This window comes from Neomonachus schauinslandi, chromosome 6, assembly GCF_002201575.2.
Source record: "Neomonachus schauinslandi chromosome 6, ASM220157v2, whole genome shotgun sequence".
In the NCBI taxonomy this organism is placed as follows: domain Eukaryota; kingdom Metazoa; phylum Chordata; class Mammalia; order Carnivora; family Phocidae; genus Neomonachus; species Neomonachus schauinslandi.
In genome coordinates, this window is record NC_058408.1 from 146345911 (window position 1) to 146359540 (window position 13630).

Here is a 13630-nt window from a genome sequence, read left to right on the forward strand (position 1 = left end):
GAGGTGTGCTCACACCTGCCTCGAGGAGCCCGTGGGGCACGTTCTCCCCCCAGTTCCATGTTCAGGGACATCACGTTGGTAGCTTGAAATCAGCCGTGATGGGAATATTTAGGCCAAGAAAATCAGCAAAGTCTAAAACCAGGACTTTTGCTCCACCGAGAGCTGGTTGTTCAGCACCTAGCCGCACACCACTGCCAAGACATGACGTTGTGTGTTCCTGAAAACTTGCTCTGATTCAGAGCACATTCGTTTGAATCGAGTTTGAATTACAGTAGACATTCATTTTTGTGAACTTTCCTAGTGACAAGCAGCTGTTCACTCCCACCCCGCTTGTCCCAACACCAAAGGTACCGATGAGGTTGAAAACAAGTATGGAGTCAAGAAGATAGCCACAATTGAATCTGACAATCTCCCTTTTCACGCAAATCTTCTCAAAATTGGGCAACAGAGTAGTGACCTAGTAGATAGGCCACTAGACAGTCAAGTTCAAGCAGCAAAATGTGTTTTCATCGATGTCGGGGAATGACTCTGTCAAGTCCTCTTTCTGCTTGTTCTATGTCGGCAACCTATTATACTCCCAGATGCAACTAGATCTCTTTTACCTCTTCTTGAGCTAAAAAACAAAGCAAAACAAAACAAAAGATCTGTCACCCACAACACCACACATTTTAAAAAGATACATGTCATAATTTTTGCCACGCCCATAGACTGCTAAAACAAAACCCACAATAAAACCAGTTGTATTGGCATCATGTAGACAAAAGCCCAGATAAGTCAGCCGAGGGGGTGTTTTCACTATTGTTCAGACAGGCATTAAAAGCCAAGGAGAAGCAAGGAGAAAAACATGACATTAGGGGTCAGCACCAACCAACTCTGCTGTAATTACCCTTAGATGAATGTTGGAATTCATCTATACCCAGTCTATAAAATTGTCCCCTGGCTTCCTTATTCCCAGGTGAATTATCTACCTCATTTGGTAATTTAATTTATCAAACGTAACATGGGTTTCTCAGGTAAAACACTCAGAAACAGCAAGATCAGCGGGCCTGGGAATACTTACTTGACTTCAGTCTTGCCTGAGGCTCGATGTGTAAGGGCCAAACTCCGGTGGACAGCTGGATCAGCTGGGAAAGCATTTCAGGAAGCTTGGAATTGACGCCTGGCCGGGGCGGGGGGGGCGTCCGATTCCTGGCCCCCCACACAGGGCTCTGTTTCTAGCCCTACATGATCAGAAATGTAGATTTAATTTGTTTAATTTAAAATGTAGATTTAAACCGACCCCGTGTGGCTCTTTCAGTCACTTTGCAACTACTCCATCTTTTTCTTGCACTTCTTCTAGAAGGAGAGGACGTCAGAAGCCCTAGGACCCCGCTAAGGGACTGCCAGCTCAGGTGAGGGTCATGGCATCTGGGGTTTGTGTGTCTCCTGGTCAGCTGACCTCCCAAAGCTGTGCCACTAAAAGCCAGCCTGTTTTTACTTAGAAGGCAGCTGGGTCCTGAGGGAAGTTGACTTGAGCCACCGGATACCAATGGTCCATGCCTTCTGGGATTCAGCTCAGTCTCCTGTCACCCTGAGCAATAAACCTCTCTCCTCGTGTTTCTTAAAGATTTTATTTATTTATTTGAGACAGAGAGAATGAGATACAGAGAGCATGAGAGGGAGGAGGGTCAGAGGGAGAAGCAGACTCCCTGCCGAGCAGGGAGCCCGATGCGGGACTCGATCCAGGGACTCCAGGATCATGACCTGAGCCGAAGGCAGTCGCTTAACCAACTGAGCCACCCAGGCGCCCTCTCCTCGTGTTTCTGAAATTAGTTTTCTTTTCATGGTGCCTTTCTCTCTGAGAGAAGACAGACAGGACAGGCCAAGCCTACGTGGGGGCAGGTAGAGAATGCCTGGGGTGTGGCCTATGGCCATGCATTTCTAGAATTTAACCCAAATGCAGGATAACCCAGATGGCTTATTGTTTTAATGAGGATATTTTATTAGGTGCCAGAAATTCCTTGCATCGGCTCCTTTCCTTTGGACCGTGAGCACCACAGGGAAGAGCGAGGTCCCGGATATATTTGCGGCTCCCACCGCCTTCCTGGAAGGACTAAGCATCTGGAACAGCCTTTGGCTCTTGAACTTCATTATCCACAAGAGTCACCAAGGGAGCTTGTTTAAAAATGCAGATTCCTGTACCCCCTCCCTGGAGATTGGTCCAAGGAGGGTTGGGCAGGACCTGGGATTCTGCATTTTCAGACATCCCTGCCCAGGTGACTGCGGCAGGGGACTTCCCAACTCTTCCCCAAGAATGGGGATCTTGGACACCTGGATAAACTCCATGGAAAGCTGGACCTTTCTAAATATCTCTGTTTCTTCCTGTATCTTTCCCCAGATCTCCAGATAGTTCAATCTCCAGCCTCATTTAAGGGCTGAGTCATTTTGCTCTCAGAGCGACATAGCGCTCACTCCGTGAAATTCTAAAAACCCATCTTCAGAGACTCAGGTGGAAAAGCTGCCCCCCCCTCCCCTCCGAAGGTATTTGCAAAGCAGCCTCATTCCATTCCGTGGGGCTCCCGGGTAGTAAGCGCGGGCGTCCGTGGGGTGTCGGCAGAGGATGGGCCGGGACACTTTGTTAGAGAGCAGGAAGCTGGCGCTCAGAGGGTCCCATGGGGACACTTGCTTGGGTCTCGACTGCACCTCTGCCGGGGCAGCCTGGCTGTGGGAGCCGACGGCATCTGGCCCCCCTGCCGCTACCCACAGCTAGCCCAGTGCTCTTTCCACCCAGCCTCCCTCCCCCGCAGCGGAGCCAGGCCAGGGAGGCCGGGCCAGAAGGAGACAGTGCCGGAGGCCAGCCCCTGGGTGCGGGTCTGTGTTCGGTTCCCCACTTCATCCAGCAAGGCTGGCCCGGCCACGTCCCCCCAGGAGCAGCTCCTTGTCATGACCATGGTCCGTAGTCCTAACAGCTCGTGTGCACTGAGTGAAGCCTACAAGCCAGCGCCGGGCTGAGGGTTTTCGGGTCCTGTTTCCACGAGTCCTCACCGTGACCCCAGGATGTAGGTACTGTCGTCTCCTTTTCAGACCTCTGAGAAGATCTGTAAATCCTGGGGCGGCAGTTAGAGACACGTGAGGGGCAACGCAAAACAGGGCCATGGTCTCCAGAAGGGTAGGCTAGTGCCAGTGGGGAGTCCCCTGCGGCACCCAGCTCGAGGCAGCTGGAGGCACAGCGGGCGTCTTTCCATCAGCAGCAGAGAACACCTGGCTCCCACTTCTGTGCTCACACCCCCACCCACCAGCCGGGCCCCGGGGCCCCTGCCTCGCTCGGCCGCCGCTTGCTTGGAAAGGACTTCTCCGGACTTCTCTTCCTCTAGGGGAGTTCGGGGGGAGAGGGGGAGGCTGAGCAGCCACCTCTGCACCCGGGATTATGGTTCCCAGGCCCTTTTCAGCCCCAGGAAATCTATCTGACCAGATGTCTTCGGTGTCTGAGGGCTCGCTGTCAACCTGAATTTTCCTGAAACTCTGGGCCAACAGCCCTCACGACGTCAGAACAACACAGCAGCGTCCTGGCACCAAAGTCAACCTCCTCATGTCCTGAAGCCGGAAGGGTTTCCGTGGAAGACCCTGGTGTTGGCTTAGGACCCCGGGCTGAGCTGGCCAGGAGGAGAGGTTAGGTGGAGGTGTCCTCCGTGGTTTGCTTTTAAGGGCTCAGAGGGGAAACTTGGCTGGGAGCCATGTGGCTTGTAAGCCTCTCCACGTCCCCAGCAGGCTCCCACTTTCTCTCAAGACCAACTGGCCTTTTAGCCCCAGAAGAGCTAGGCCATCCCTTGGCCAGCTGCCTTTACTCTGGTGCCGGCCGAAGCCGTGGCCCCGGGGGAAGGAAGAGAAGCAGGAAGCTCAGGCTTGCCGTTGCCTCTCCAGTTCAGACGCAGCCATGACGTCAAAGGCCTCCTCGTGCCTCCTTCCACAAATACAGGGCACGAAATTGCTCATCTTCCCGGGGAATCTGTATCGGGACAGGGAAGTGGCTGGGACACGTGGTTTCGGGCAGCCTGACCTAGACATCACGGCAGACGCAGCGGTCTGCGGGGGGCGCGGGGGGTGGGGGGGTCCAGGAAAGCAGAGTCCTGGAGCCGTTCAGGGAGTGCCATGTGGCAGCTGCAGGCTCCAGCCCAGAACTGCAGAAATACGTGCCTGTCACTCCTCAGATGTTTCCTGAGCACCTTCTGTGTGCCTGGCCCTGCACTGTGCCAGCCTCTGGGGGAGATAGGAAATTACAGCGTAAGCGGGGCTGCCCCGGGAGGGGTGAGCACACCGCTGGGGGGTGCAGAGGGAGGGCTGAAGCGCTTGGCCAGTGGGGAAGGAGGGTTCTGGAAGGCTTTTTAGAGGCAATGACATTGGCCCAGAACACGTAGTAGGGAAGAACATAGGACAAGACACAGAGGAGAGGTGAAGGTGCCCGGTAAGGAGTCTTATGGGCTCAGGGCTTAGTGCGTGTTCAGGATTGGTGTCAAGTGAGCCCAGAGGAGAGAAAGTGCCTCCTGAGGGAGTGAACGTGATCTGTGGTCCGTGGAAGATGATCCAAGTCTTGAAGTTAGGAGTACCAAAATGAGATCTCTTAGAGAAAAAGTGGGCACGGGGTGGGGGGGGGCGGGGGGAATCTACATGCATTTAGCTATCAAAAAAGAAAAGGAAGAGAAGAACAAAGGAAGGAAGGCAAGAGGGAGGGAAGGAAGGAAGGAAGGGAGGGAGGAAGGAAGGACAAAAATGCATTGCATTTATTTTGAGGAGCATCTACATTTAACTGTGAGCAGGAGGAGGGCATAATTCATTCTTCAGAAACCAAGCACACTTGGCCAGGGCACGTCCCTGACAATATACACGAGTGGACACAAAGGTGTATCTTCAGGAGTGAGCGTACATATGCAGAATCACTACAGGGTCCTAATGGGCACTACCACGTACCCCCGGGGCCACCAGGAACAACCATATTTGCGAAAGTTGTCCTATGCCGTGTGGCACTTCAGCTCCACCCCCTTCACACCCACACTGTCATCAAGCTTTGTACAATCAGCTCACGCAGAGCGTCATGTAAAGATGTCTCTAGCATTTCAAGGTCAAACATTATGAATCTACTCAATCTTAGCAGTGCTGTAGTTTATCACATATACCCATCTTTAAGGATTTTTAAAAATAATTTGGATTGTCAACTCAAATGACTGTGCGCACCTTTGGGAATGCTTGTGCTCTTAGGAAGACTGAGTTGTGACATTTCCTGAGTCCTTTGTCCCTCGGGCCCGTGACTCTATATAGTCAGGATCTTATTTCTCCCCTGGTGCAGAAGAGCTGTTGCATGTATTCAAGAGAACCTCAAGTCCATGTTTCTGATAGTTTCAAAGAACCCAGAATCTGTATTTGGATGTGGAAGCTCACTCTGATCATCACCATCAAGGCCCTGGCCTCAGTCTCACCCCATCCTGTCCAGAGGGATTGTGTCTGGGAGAGCATCAGATGCCATCATGATGGCATGCCATTGATTCCTTCATCTAAGCCGGTCCATTTCCTGATGACCAGAGCAAAGCAATGGATGGGTCATGCCTGGCTAAAATACCAAACACCCAGTCCCTAAAGGCTCAGCCTGCCATTGCCTTGCCTTCAGGTCATTTAATACCAAATCCCTGCTTTAATTACTTGTAACCAAACCCCATGCTCTAAAAACCTTTAAATGCCAAGTTCCCCTGAAAACTGAAATCATTCCAAACCTCAACAATCCTGTTTGACAACAAGCATGTAAATATAACCTCTTCTGGAACATTTGAGGGACATTTAATGAGGATGGTGTCTCACCAAGCCCATCAGGGTTTCCCCAGGGGAAACCCGGTTAATTGCAGGTCACAAACAGCGTTGGCAGTCCAGTGACACATCATAAAGGTGCCTTGCCTTCCCCTCATTACCCCACGGAGCATTCTTTTAAATACTGGAATAGGCCCATCTTTACATTTGTAGGATCATTTGGGAGAAGAGATTGAAACCCTTGCCATTTGGACGTGCATCACCCATTTTGGTGAGACAGCTCCCAGGAGGACATAAATCTATCCCTCTGTTGTGTCCTGTGGAGGTCAACCTCCCTGTTCATCCTCCTGAATGGAGCATGCCCATCTCCCACACAGAGGTTTACCCTGCTCAGTGCCCAGTGGGAGAACCATCACTTCTCTTAAGTGAGAGGAGACTAGTTAGATTTTACCCTTGGAACTCTTAGAAGCTCCACATAATGAGAGCACCAAAGTCAAATTCTCGGCTTACCTTGAGTTTTCATAGATTTCATTATTTTTTGTTGTCTGTGCCAAGTGGGGTGGGGGACTTACACTGTCCATAGCTTGGGGCATCCAGAGAACAGGCCAGTAGATGACAAAAGGAAGCCCACATTAAAGAAACCTAAGGTATGTGCCACCTCATTTAGGATTCCACATGGAAATGTAGTTTATATTTGGATACTTGAAAAATACTTTCAGAAACCAGGATTTAGAAAAATAAAAGAGATTTCATTCCTGGAGACAAAGTGATCTGGCTCCTGTACAATGTTCTATCCCTAATGTCAGACCCATAGGAAAATGGATATGTTTATGTTGGAGCAAATGTGCCCATGAACACGTGCGTCGTGATTCTGTGTGCCCATGAGTATATGCGTATGGGTCAATGTTCACAAACTCAAACAGCTGCATACTGAGTATAAAAAAAAAAAAATGAAGCAGAATTTTAGCAGTCTCTAATGTTTGTTAACATTGTAGCTTTAACTTTATTTTCTCCTAATTTATTAAACAGAAATATAGCTCCATTAAACACACACACACACGTATTATTAGAAGTCCTCCCAATGTGACAATATTACCTTTCATGTAATACACTTGCCAACACTGTTTTTCTGTTGCAATGGGACTCAAGATTTTTGAATCCAAGGCCAATGTTGCCTGCTCTGTTTACAATGGCTTGTGTTTTGTGAAAACATATCAAATGTTGTAATATATTTTTATGATAGAATCGATAGTTAATATGGGGGGAGTATATATTGTGATTCTGTCCAATAAAGCCTCCTGTTATAAAATCTTGTCCATACTTTGATGACCTGGTGTGAACACATTTTTATCATGTACAGGTTAATTGTCAGAAATGCTGGCTTTACATAACTTCACGGTGGGACATAAGTGTATACTTCTTTTATCTCTTATCTTCCTGTATCGGATTCTATTTTCTCTCCCATCTCCACTCTGCAGATGCCCCGGCCCTCACACAGCCTTCTGAGGGGTAGGTCTTCATCCTTTGGGGCCATCTCTTGACTCACGCAAGCCCACAGCAGCCACCCCCTCCCAAACACACTTGCCCAGGGACTGACTGCCTGTCTCTGGGAGACGCATCCCCCACCCCTCCCAGATACCATGCAACTTGGCCACTTTGGGCCCGGTTCCTTAGACTTTGCTAGATGACTAATTGCTGACAGTAACCAGGTATCATGCGGTATTAGGCATCTCCAGCACCTCCTCAAGGACCCACAGTCCCTGCCCCGATCTCACTGAGCCCACAGATGCCTCCAGAATGGCCACCACGCAGGAGGCATCCCTTCCCTAGATGAGCTTGGGGTGTGCCCCACAGATATCCTCTCAGGGTGGGGTCCAGACCACTGCTCGGATGGGGCCTCTTCGGGCCCTGCGGAGCTGAGCTGAGCACCCAGCTGCATCGAGGAGGGCTGGGGTGGCCTCAGGGGAGTGGCGTGTGGGTCCCAGCCCAGGCCCCAGGGGAACAAGCAAGAAAGAGGAGGGAACTGGAATTTCCTGGCAATGGGATGTCCCAGCCAACGAGAGCCTCGTCACTACCAGGGGACATCTCTGGGGTTGGCAGCAGGAGGAAAGACCCTTATGCTAAGGGTATGAAGAGTTTCAGGTTCCTGAGAACCTATGTGTTCCAGATGCTGTGCTAAATCCTTCCAGAGCATCACCTTCTTCAATTCCCTAATACTCCTTCGAGGTTGGTTTTATTTCTTATAACCATTTTCCAGTTGAGTATTTGTGATGGTTAATTTCATTGGTCAACTTGACTGGATCATGGGGTGCCCAGGTATTTGGCTGAACCTTATTTCTGGGTGTGTCTGTGAGGGTGTTTCCAGACGAAATTAGCACTTGAATCAGTGGGGTTCAGTAAAACAATATATCCTCCCAGTGAGGGTAGGCCCCACTCAGTTCCTCCAGGTCTTGAATAGAACAAAAAGGAGGAGGAAGGATCTGCCCCTTCTGCCCAAACTGTTTGACCCAGGATATTGATCTGCTCTTGCCTTTGGCTACCCTGTTTCTCGGGGACTTGGACCTGGAGTGAATTACATTGATGGCTCTCCTGGGTTTCCAGCTTGCAGAGGGCAGATGAGAGGACTTCTCACCCTCCAAAATTGCATGAGCCAATTCCTAGAATAAATTTATATGTGTGTGCATGTGTGTCTGTATCTGTTAGTTCTGTTTCTCTAGAGAACCCTGACTGACACAGAAACCTACAGGGTTGGAAAGGCTCATGGAAGGTCCCACGGCTGCCGTGTGGGGAACCACCTCCAGCCCCACCAGCCTCTCACTTCTGCAGGGCCGCTACAGTCAGGCTGGTGGGCTCCCAAGCAAGCATTATCCTTCAGCATCAATATCCATGCTACTATTTACTATTTCCCTCTTTGTTGACTTCCAGCAAGAGTTGAAGATGAATATGAACAAGCTCTGTCCCAAGCCTCTAACTTACTTGGTTTGATCTCATACAAGTTTCTTCCCTGTCTCGGCTCCAGATTTCTCATCTTCAAAAATAAAGTTGTGGTGTAAATCAGGCATATAAATCAATGGAGAAGAATAGAGAGTCCAGAAATAGACCCACATGTACATGGTCCATTGATTCTGACAAAGTTGCTAAAGCAGTTCAGTAGGAGAAAGGATCATCTTTGTAGCCAGATATTACTGGAGTGTCTGGATATTCACATGAAGAAATAATAAACCTGACCCATCCCTCAGCCCATGCACTGAGCTTGACTTGAGATGTATCATACCCCCAAATGTTGTAAAGACTAAAACCATGCAGCTTCCAGAAGAAAACATAGGAGAAGAGCCTTGCAACTTTGGGGCAGGCCAATATGTCTTTGATGCAAAAAGCATGACTGCAGAAAGTCAATGAATTAGATCTTATCATAGTAAAAATACCAGTAAGAAAGTGAAAAGACAAGCTATAGAAATAGGGAGAATATTTGCAATATATGTGTCTGGCAAAAGAATCATACCCAGAATATGTAAGAAGACAACCCAATAACAAGGGGTGAAAGTTTCAGATAGATGCTTCCAGAGAAGAGCCAACAAGCACAGAGAAAGGTGCTCAACATCATGAGCCACTGGGAAAGTGCAAAGTAAGACCGCGTGAGATCCCACTACCCAGGGAATGACTGAAATTAAAGCTTAGCAACAGTGAGTGTTAGGAGGACTGGAACAACAGGAAGTCGCATCCTTGCTGGCAGGAATGCACCATGACACGACCACCTTGGAAAGCAGTCTGGCAATTTCTTATAAAGGTAAACTTACACTTACGACAGGATCCAGCAATTCCACTCCTCAGATTTCCCAGGAGAAATGAAAACACGTGTCTGCAGAAAGACCTGTGCACATGTGTCTGTAGAAACTTCATTCATGGGCGCCTGGGTGGCTCAGTTGGTTAAGCGACTGCCTTGGGCTCAGGTCATGATCCTGGAGTCCCTGGATCGAGTCCCGCATCGGGCTCCCTGCTCCGCAGGGAGTCTGCTTCTCCCTCTGACCCTCCCCCCTCTCATGTGCTCTTTCTCATTCTCTCTCTCAAATAAATAAATAAAATCTTTAAAAAAAATAAAAAAAATAAAAATAAAAAAAAATTAAAAAAAAGAAACTTCATTCATCACCCCCAAACTGGAAACAACTCGAACATCCATCAACACATGAGTAAAAAATTGTGGTATATTCTCTGGGATTCCATCGATATGAAATGGTCAAAAAAAAAAAAAAAAAACCGACAAAACTAGTCTACAGTGACTGGGTGACCTGGGTTTGGGGTAGTGGCATCTGTAAAGAGGCACGAAGGCACATTTGGGAGTGATGGAAATGCTGTGTATTTAGTTGTACTGACAGCTACATAAGTGTTTACATTTGTCAGAACTCACCCAACTGCCACGCTTCGGATGGTTGCGTTTTACCCCAGTGTGAATATACTTAACACAGCTGAACTGTGTACACTTAAAAAGGGTTAAATGGTGGGGTGCCCCGGGGGGTGCAGTCAGTTGAGCGTCCAACTCTTGATTTCAACTCAGGTCTTGATCTCAGGGTTGTGAGATTGAGCCCCGTGTTGGGCTCCGCACTGGGTATGAAGCCAGCATAGGATTCTCTCTCTCTCTCCCTCTCCCTCTGTCCTTCCCCCCAGCCTCACTCACGTGCTTGCACTCTCTCTCTCTCTCTCAAAAAATTGGTTAAATGGTAAAGTTGATGTATTTTTTTGCCACAATTTTATAACAATGAACACACAGAAAAAAATGGGTGCATCTTATTAGGTATAAATTTAAGCTGAATAAAGTTAATTCAACAACCAGTAAAGCTCTAAATCTCTAAAGATTCCCTCCAGCTCCTGGAAATCCTTTTTTTTTTTTTTAAGATTTTGTTTATTTGAGAGCGAGAGAGAGAGAAAGCACGAATGGGGGAAGGGCAGAGGGAGAGGGAGAAGCAGACTCCCTGCTGAACAGGGAGCCTAGCATGCGGCTTGATCCCAGGACCCTGTGATCATGACCTGAGCTGAAGGCAGATGCTTAACCGACTCAGCCACCCAGGTGCCCCCAACTCCTAGATATCTTGATCAATACACAATATGTCTGCTTTTACTATTATCAAAAATTCTTCACTTCGGCACACTGCCCGAAATTCTCCTAATCAGAGGAAATTCATCCCTACTAAGTCTTCTTTTAAAGGAGGGATCTTTAACCTTTGATGTGCCATGGATTTATTGGCAGTATGTAAACTCTATGGACCCCTCTTACAAATAACATTTTTTGTAAAGAATGAAGTAAAAAAAAAAAAAAGAATGAAGTAAAATACAGAAGATTTCAAAGTAAATGAATTATATTAAAATGTAGTTTCCAAAATATTTTTAAAATATACATTTGCAACATAGTCATGTATGTGCTTTGTTATTAATATATTAAATGTTAAGTTCTAGTGACAGTCTAGGAATTACCATCCTTTTAAAAGATGAGCCTCGACAATATTTCAAGTATCCGCAACAACTGTAAAGTGATGTGAAGCTACCTGTGATTTCCATTGGTGGCAAAGTGGGCAGGTGAACACCCTATCTGCATTTATAATTGAAGGTGCTGCTGAATTTCAGCTGGAGGTTAGTGAAAATAAAGATGCAATTTTCTTTTTTTTTAAGATTTATTTATTTTGGGGGAGGGGAAGGGCAGAGGAAGAGGGAGAGAGAGAACCTCAAGCAGACTCCCCGCTGAGCGCAGAGCCCAGCATAGGGCTCCATCTCACAATCCTGAGATCATGACCTGAGCTGAAATAAAAAAGTCAGACGCTTAACCGACTGAGCCACTCAGTCGCCCTGAAGATGCTATTTTCTATCCAACTTCATAAACTGACTTCTGTCTGGTGGAACCCAGTTAAAGAATCCCCAGCTTAGCGTGTGATTTCATCATTTACCCCTGGTGTGAAGTTTTTCATCAGACCTCTTTCAGTTAACCCTGAGATTCTTCCAGAGAAGGGAAGAGGTGCTTGCCCGCAGCAGCAGCTGCAGGTGGCAGAACTGTCCTTTGGCTCTAGGTTGGTGGTTCCCAAACCTGAATGCATCACAATTGCCTGCACTGATCACTGCAAACACAACCTCTGGGACCAATCCCAAACCTGCACCATCAGAATCTGCTGAGGGCCTGGCATCGACACTGGCAATGAGCAACCCCGATGGCTCCGGTGTGTGGCCACTTTGGGGCCCATGGTGCTGAGCTGTTCCCAGCAGCGTCTTAGGAAGAGTTTGGGTCGCGTCCTCTGACCCCTGCACTGGGCTCTAGCTGCGGGAAGAGAGCAAGGAGAATGTCACTCTTGGGGAGGAAGAATGGACCAGAAATAGGTGTTGGTTCAAGAAAAATCAAAGCCTAGGGGCTCCTGGGTGGCTCAGTCATTAAGCGTCTGCCTTCAGCTCACGTCATGATCCCGGGATCCTGGGATCGAGCCCTGCATCAGGCTCCCTGCTCCGCGGGAAGCCTGCTTCTCCCTCTCCCGCTCCCCCTGCTTGTGTTCCCTCTCTCGCTGTGTCTCTCTCTGTCAAATAAATAAAATCTTTAAAAAAAAAAAAAAGAAAAGAAAAATTAAAGCCTTGAGCTGCCCTTTTTATTTTGTTGGCTAAATCTAAACTTCGGGAGGATGCTTAGGGGCATTCATTACATCCACCATTATTTTATTCCCTGATTCTCTCCATGAGATTTAAAGGAAGAGGCTGCAGCTTACTCATGTCTGTATCCCAGGTGCTCAGCACAGAGCCAGGTACACAGCTGGTACTAAATAAATGCCTCTGTAATTGAATTTCCATTATTAGCAACACTGTGTGAGGGGCACCCTCTCCTTCTGCCCCCCCTGCTCTCTCTCTCTCTCTCTAAAATAAATAAACAAGCAAGCAAATAAATAAGCCTAAGGATGCAGGGTCACAACCCCCCGGACACACACTAATTGTCATTGGAGCAGCGTGGAGATCCCCTTTGACATTTTCCCTTATTTATCTCATTTTTTAAAAAATCAGCTGCCCAGTGCAGAAGTCTGCTCCTGGTCTTATTAGATGCCTCCTCCTAATTGCAGGTTTGTGAGCCAGCTCAAGGCAGAGCCTCGCATGGAAATTAAACCCAAAGAGAATGAGAACAAGGGAAGTTGGGTGGGAGGTGGGTAAGCAAGAGCAGCAGATGGGGTTGAAATTGAAGAACACGCGGAAATGAAGCCCGACTCAGACATAATGGTAATCAAAGCAAGGCGTGGAGCATTTCTGGACAAGCCTCCAGCTCTTTGTTTCCTGACCTTCTGGTATTGACTCTGACGTTCCTCCCTGACTCCTGACGGCACTGGCCTGACCTCTCTCCTCTCGGTCAGGGAAGGGTCCTGGCACCTGCTTCCAGGGCTGCAGGTCCCTGAATGCCAGCCAGGGATGGTTGGCTTGTCCATTCCCTCCCTGTCTCTCCCACCAGCTGCACCCAGTGTAATCCAACCAGCGGCAGACCTAAGCAGGGCACCGGAGGGCCCCTAACCACTGGACTGTTACAGAGCAGGTGTAGATTATTTTTTTAACCCGGAATCTTGCTTAGCTTCTCCTCCAGCACGCATGAGAGAAAAAATCATGGGTTTCAGAATCAGAATGACCTGGAACAGAATAGGCATTGCTATCTACGTGACCTTAACCTGTGAGAGCCACCACCAGTAAAATGGTGGTCGTGGTACCTCAAGCGTTAGGAGGATGGGGTGAGCTCCCCCTGGAAAGTGCTGGAACACGGTGGGTGCTCCACTTACATTAGTGTCCTGCTTAGTCTCCGATGTCTGAGAAACTCAGCACGTTTTCTGGAGTGAAGAGCAGACTCTTTGGGGTCTCT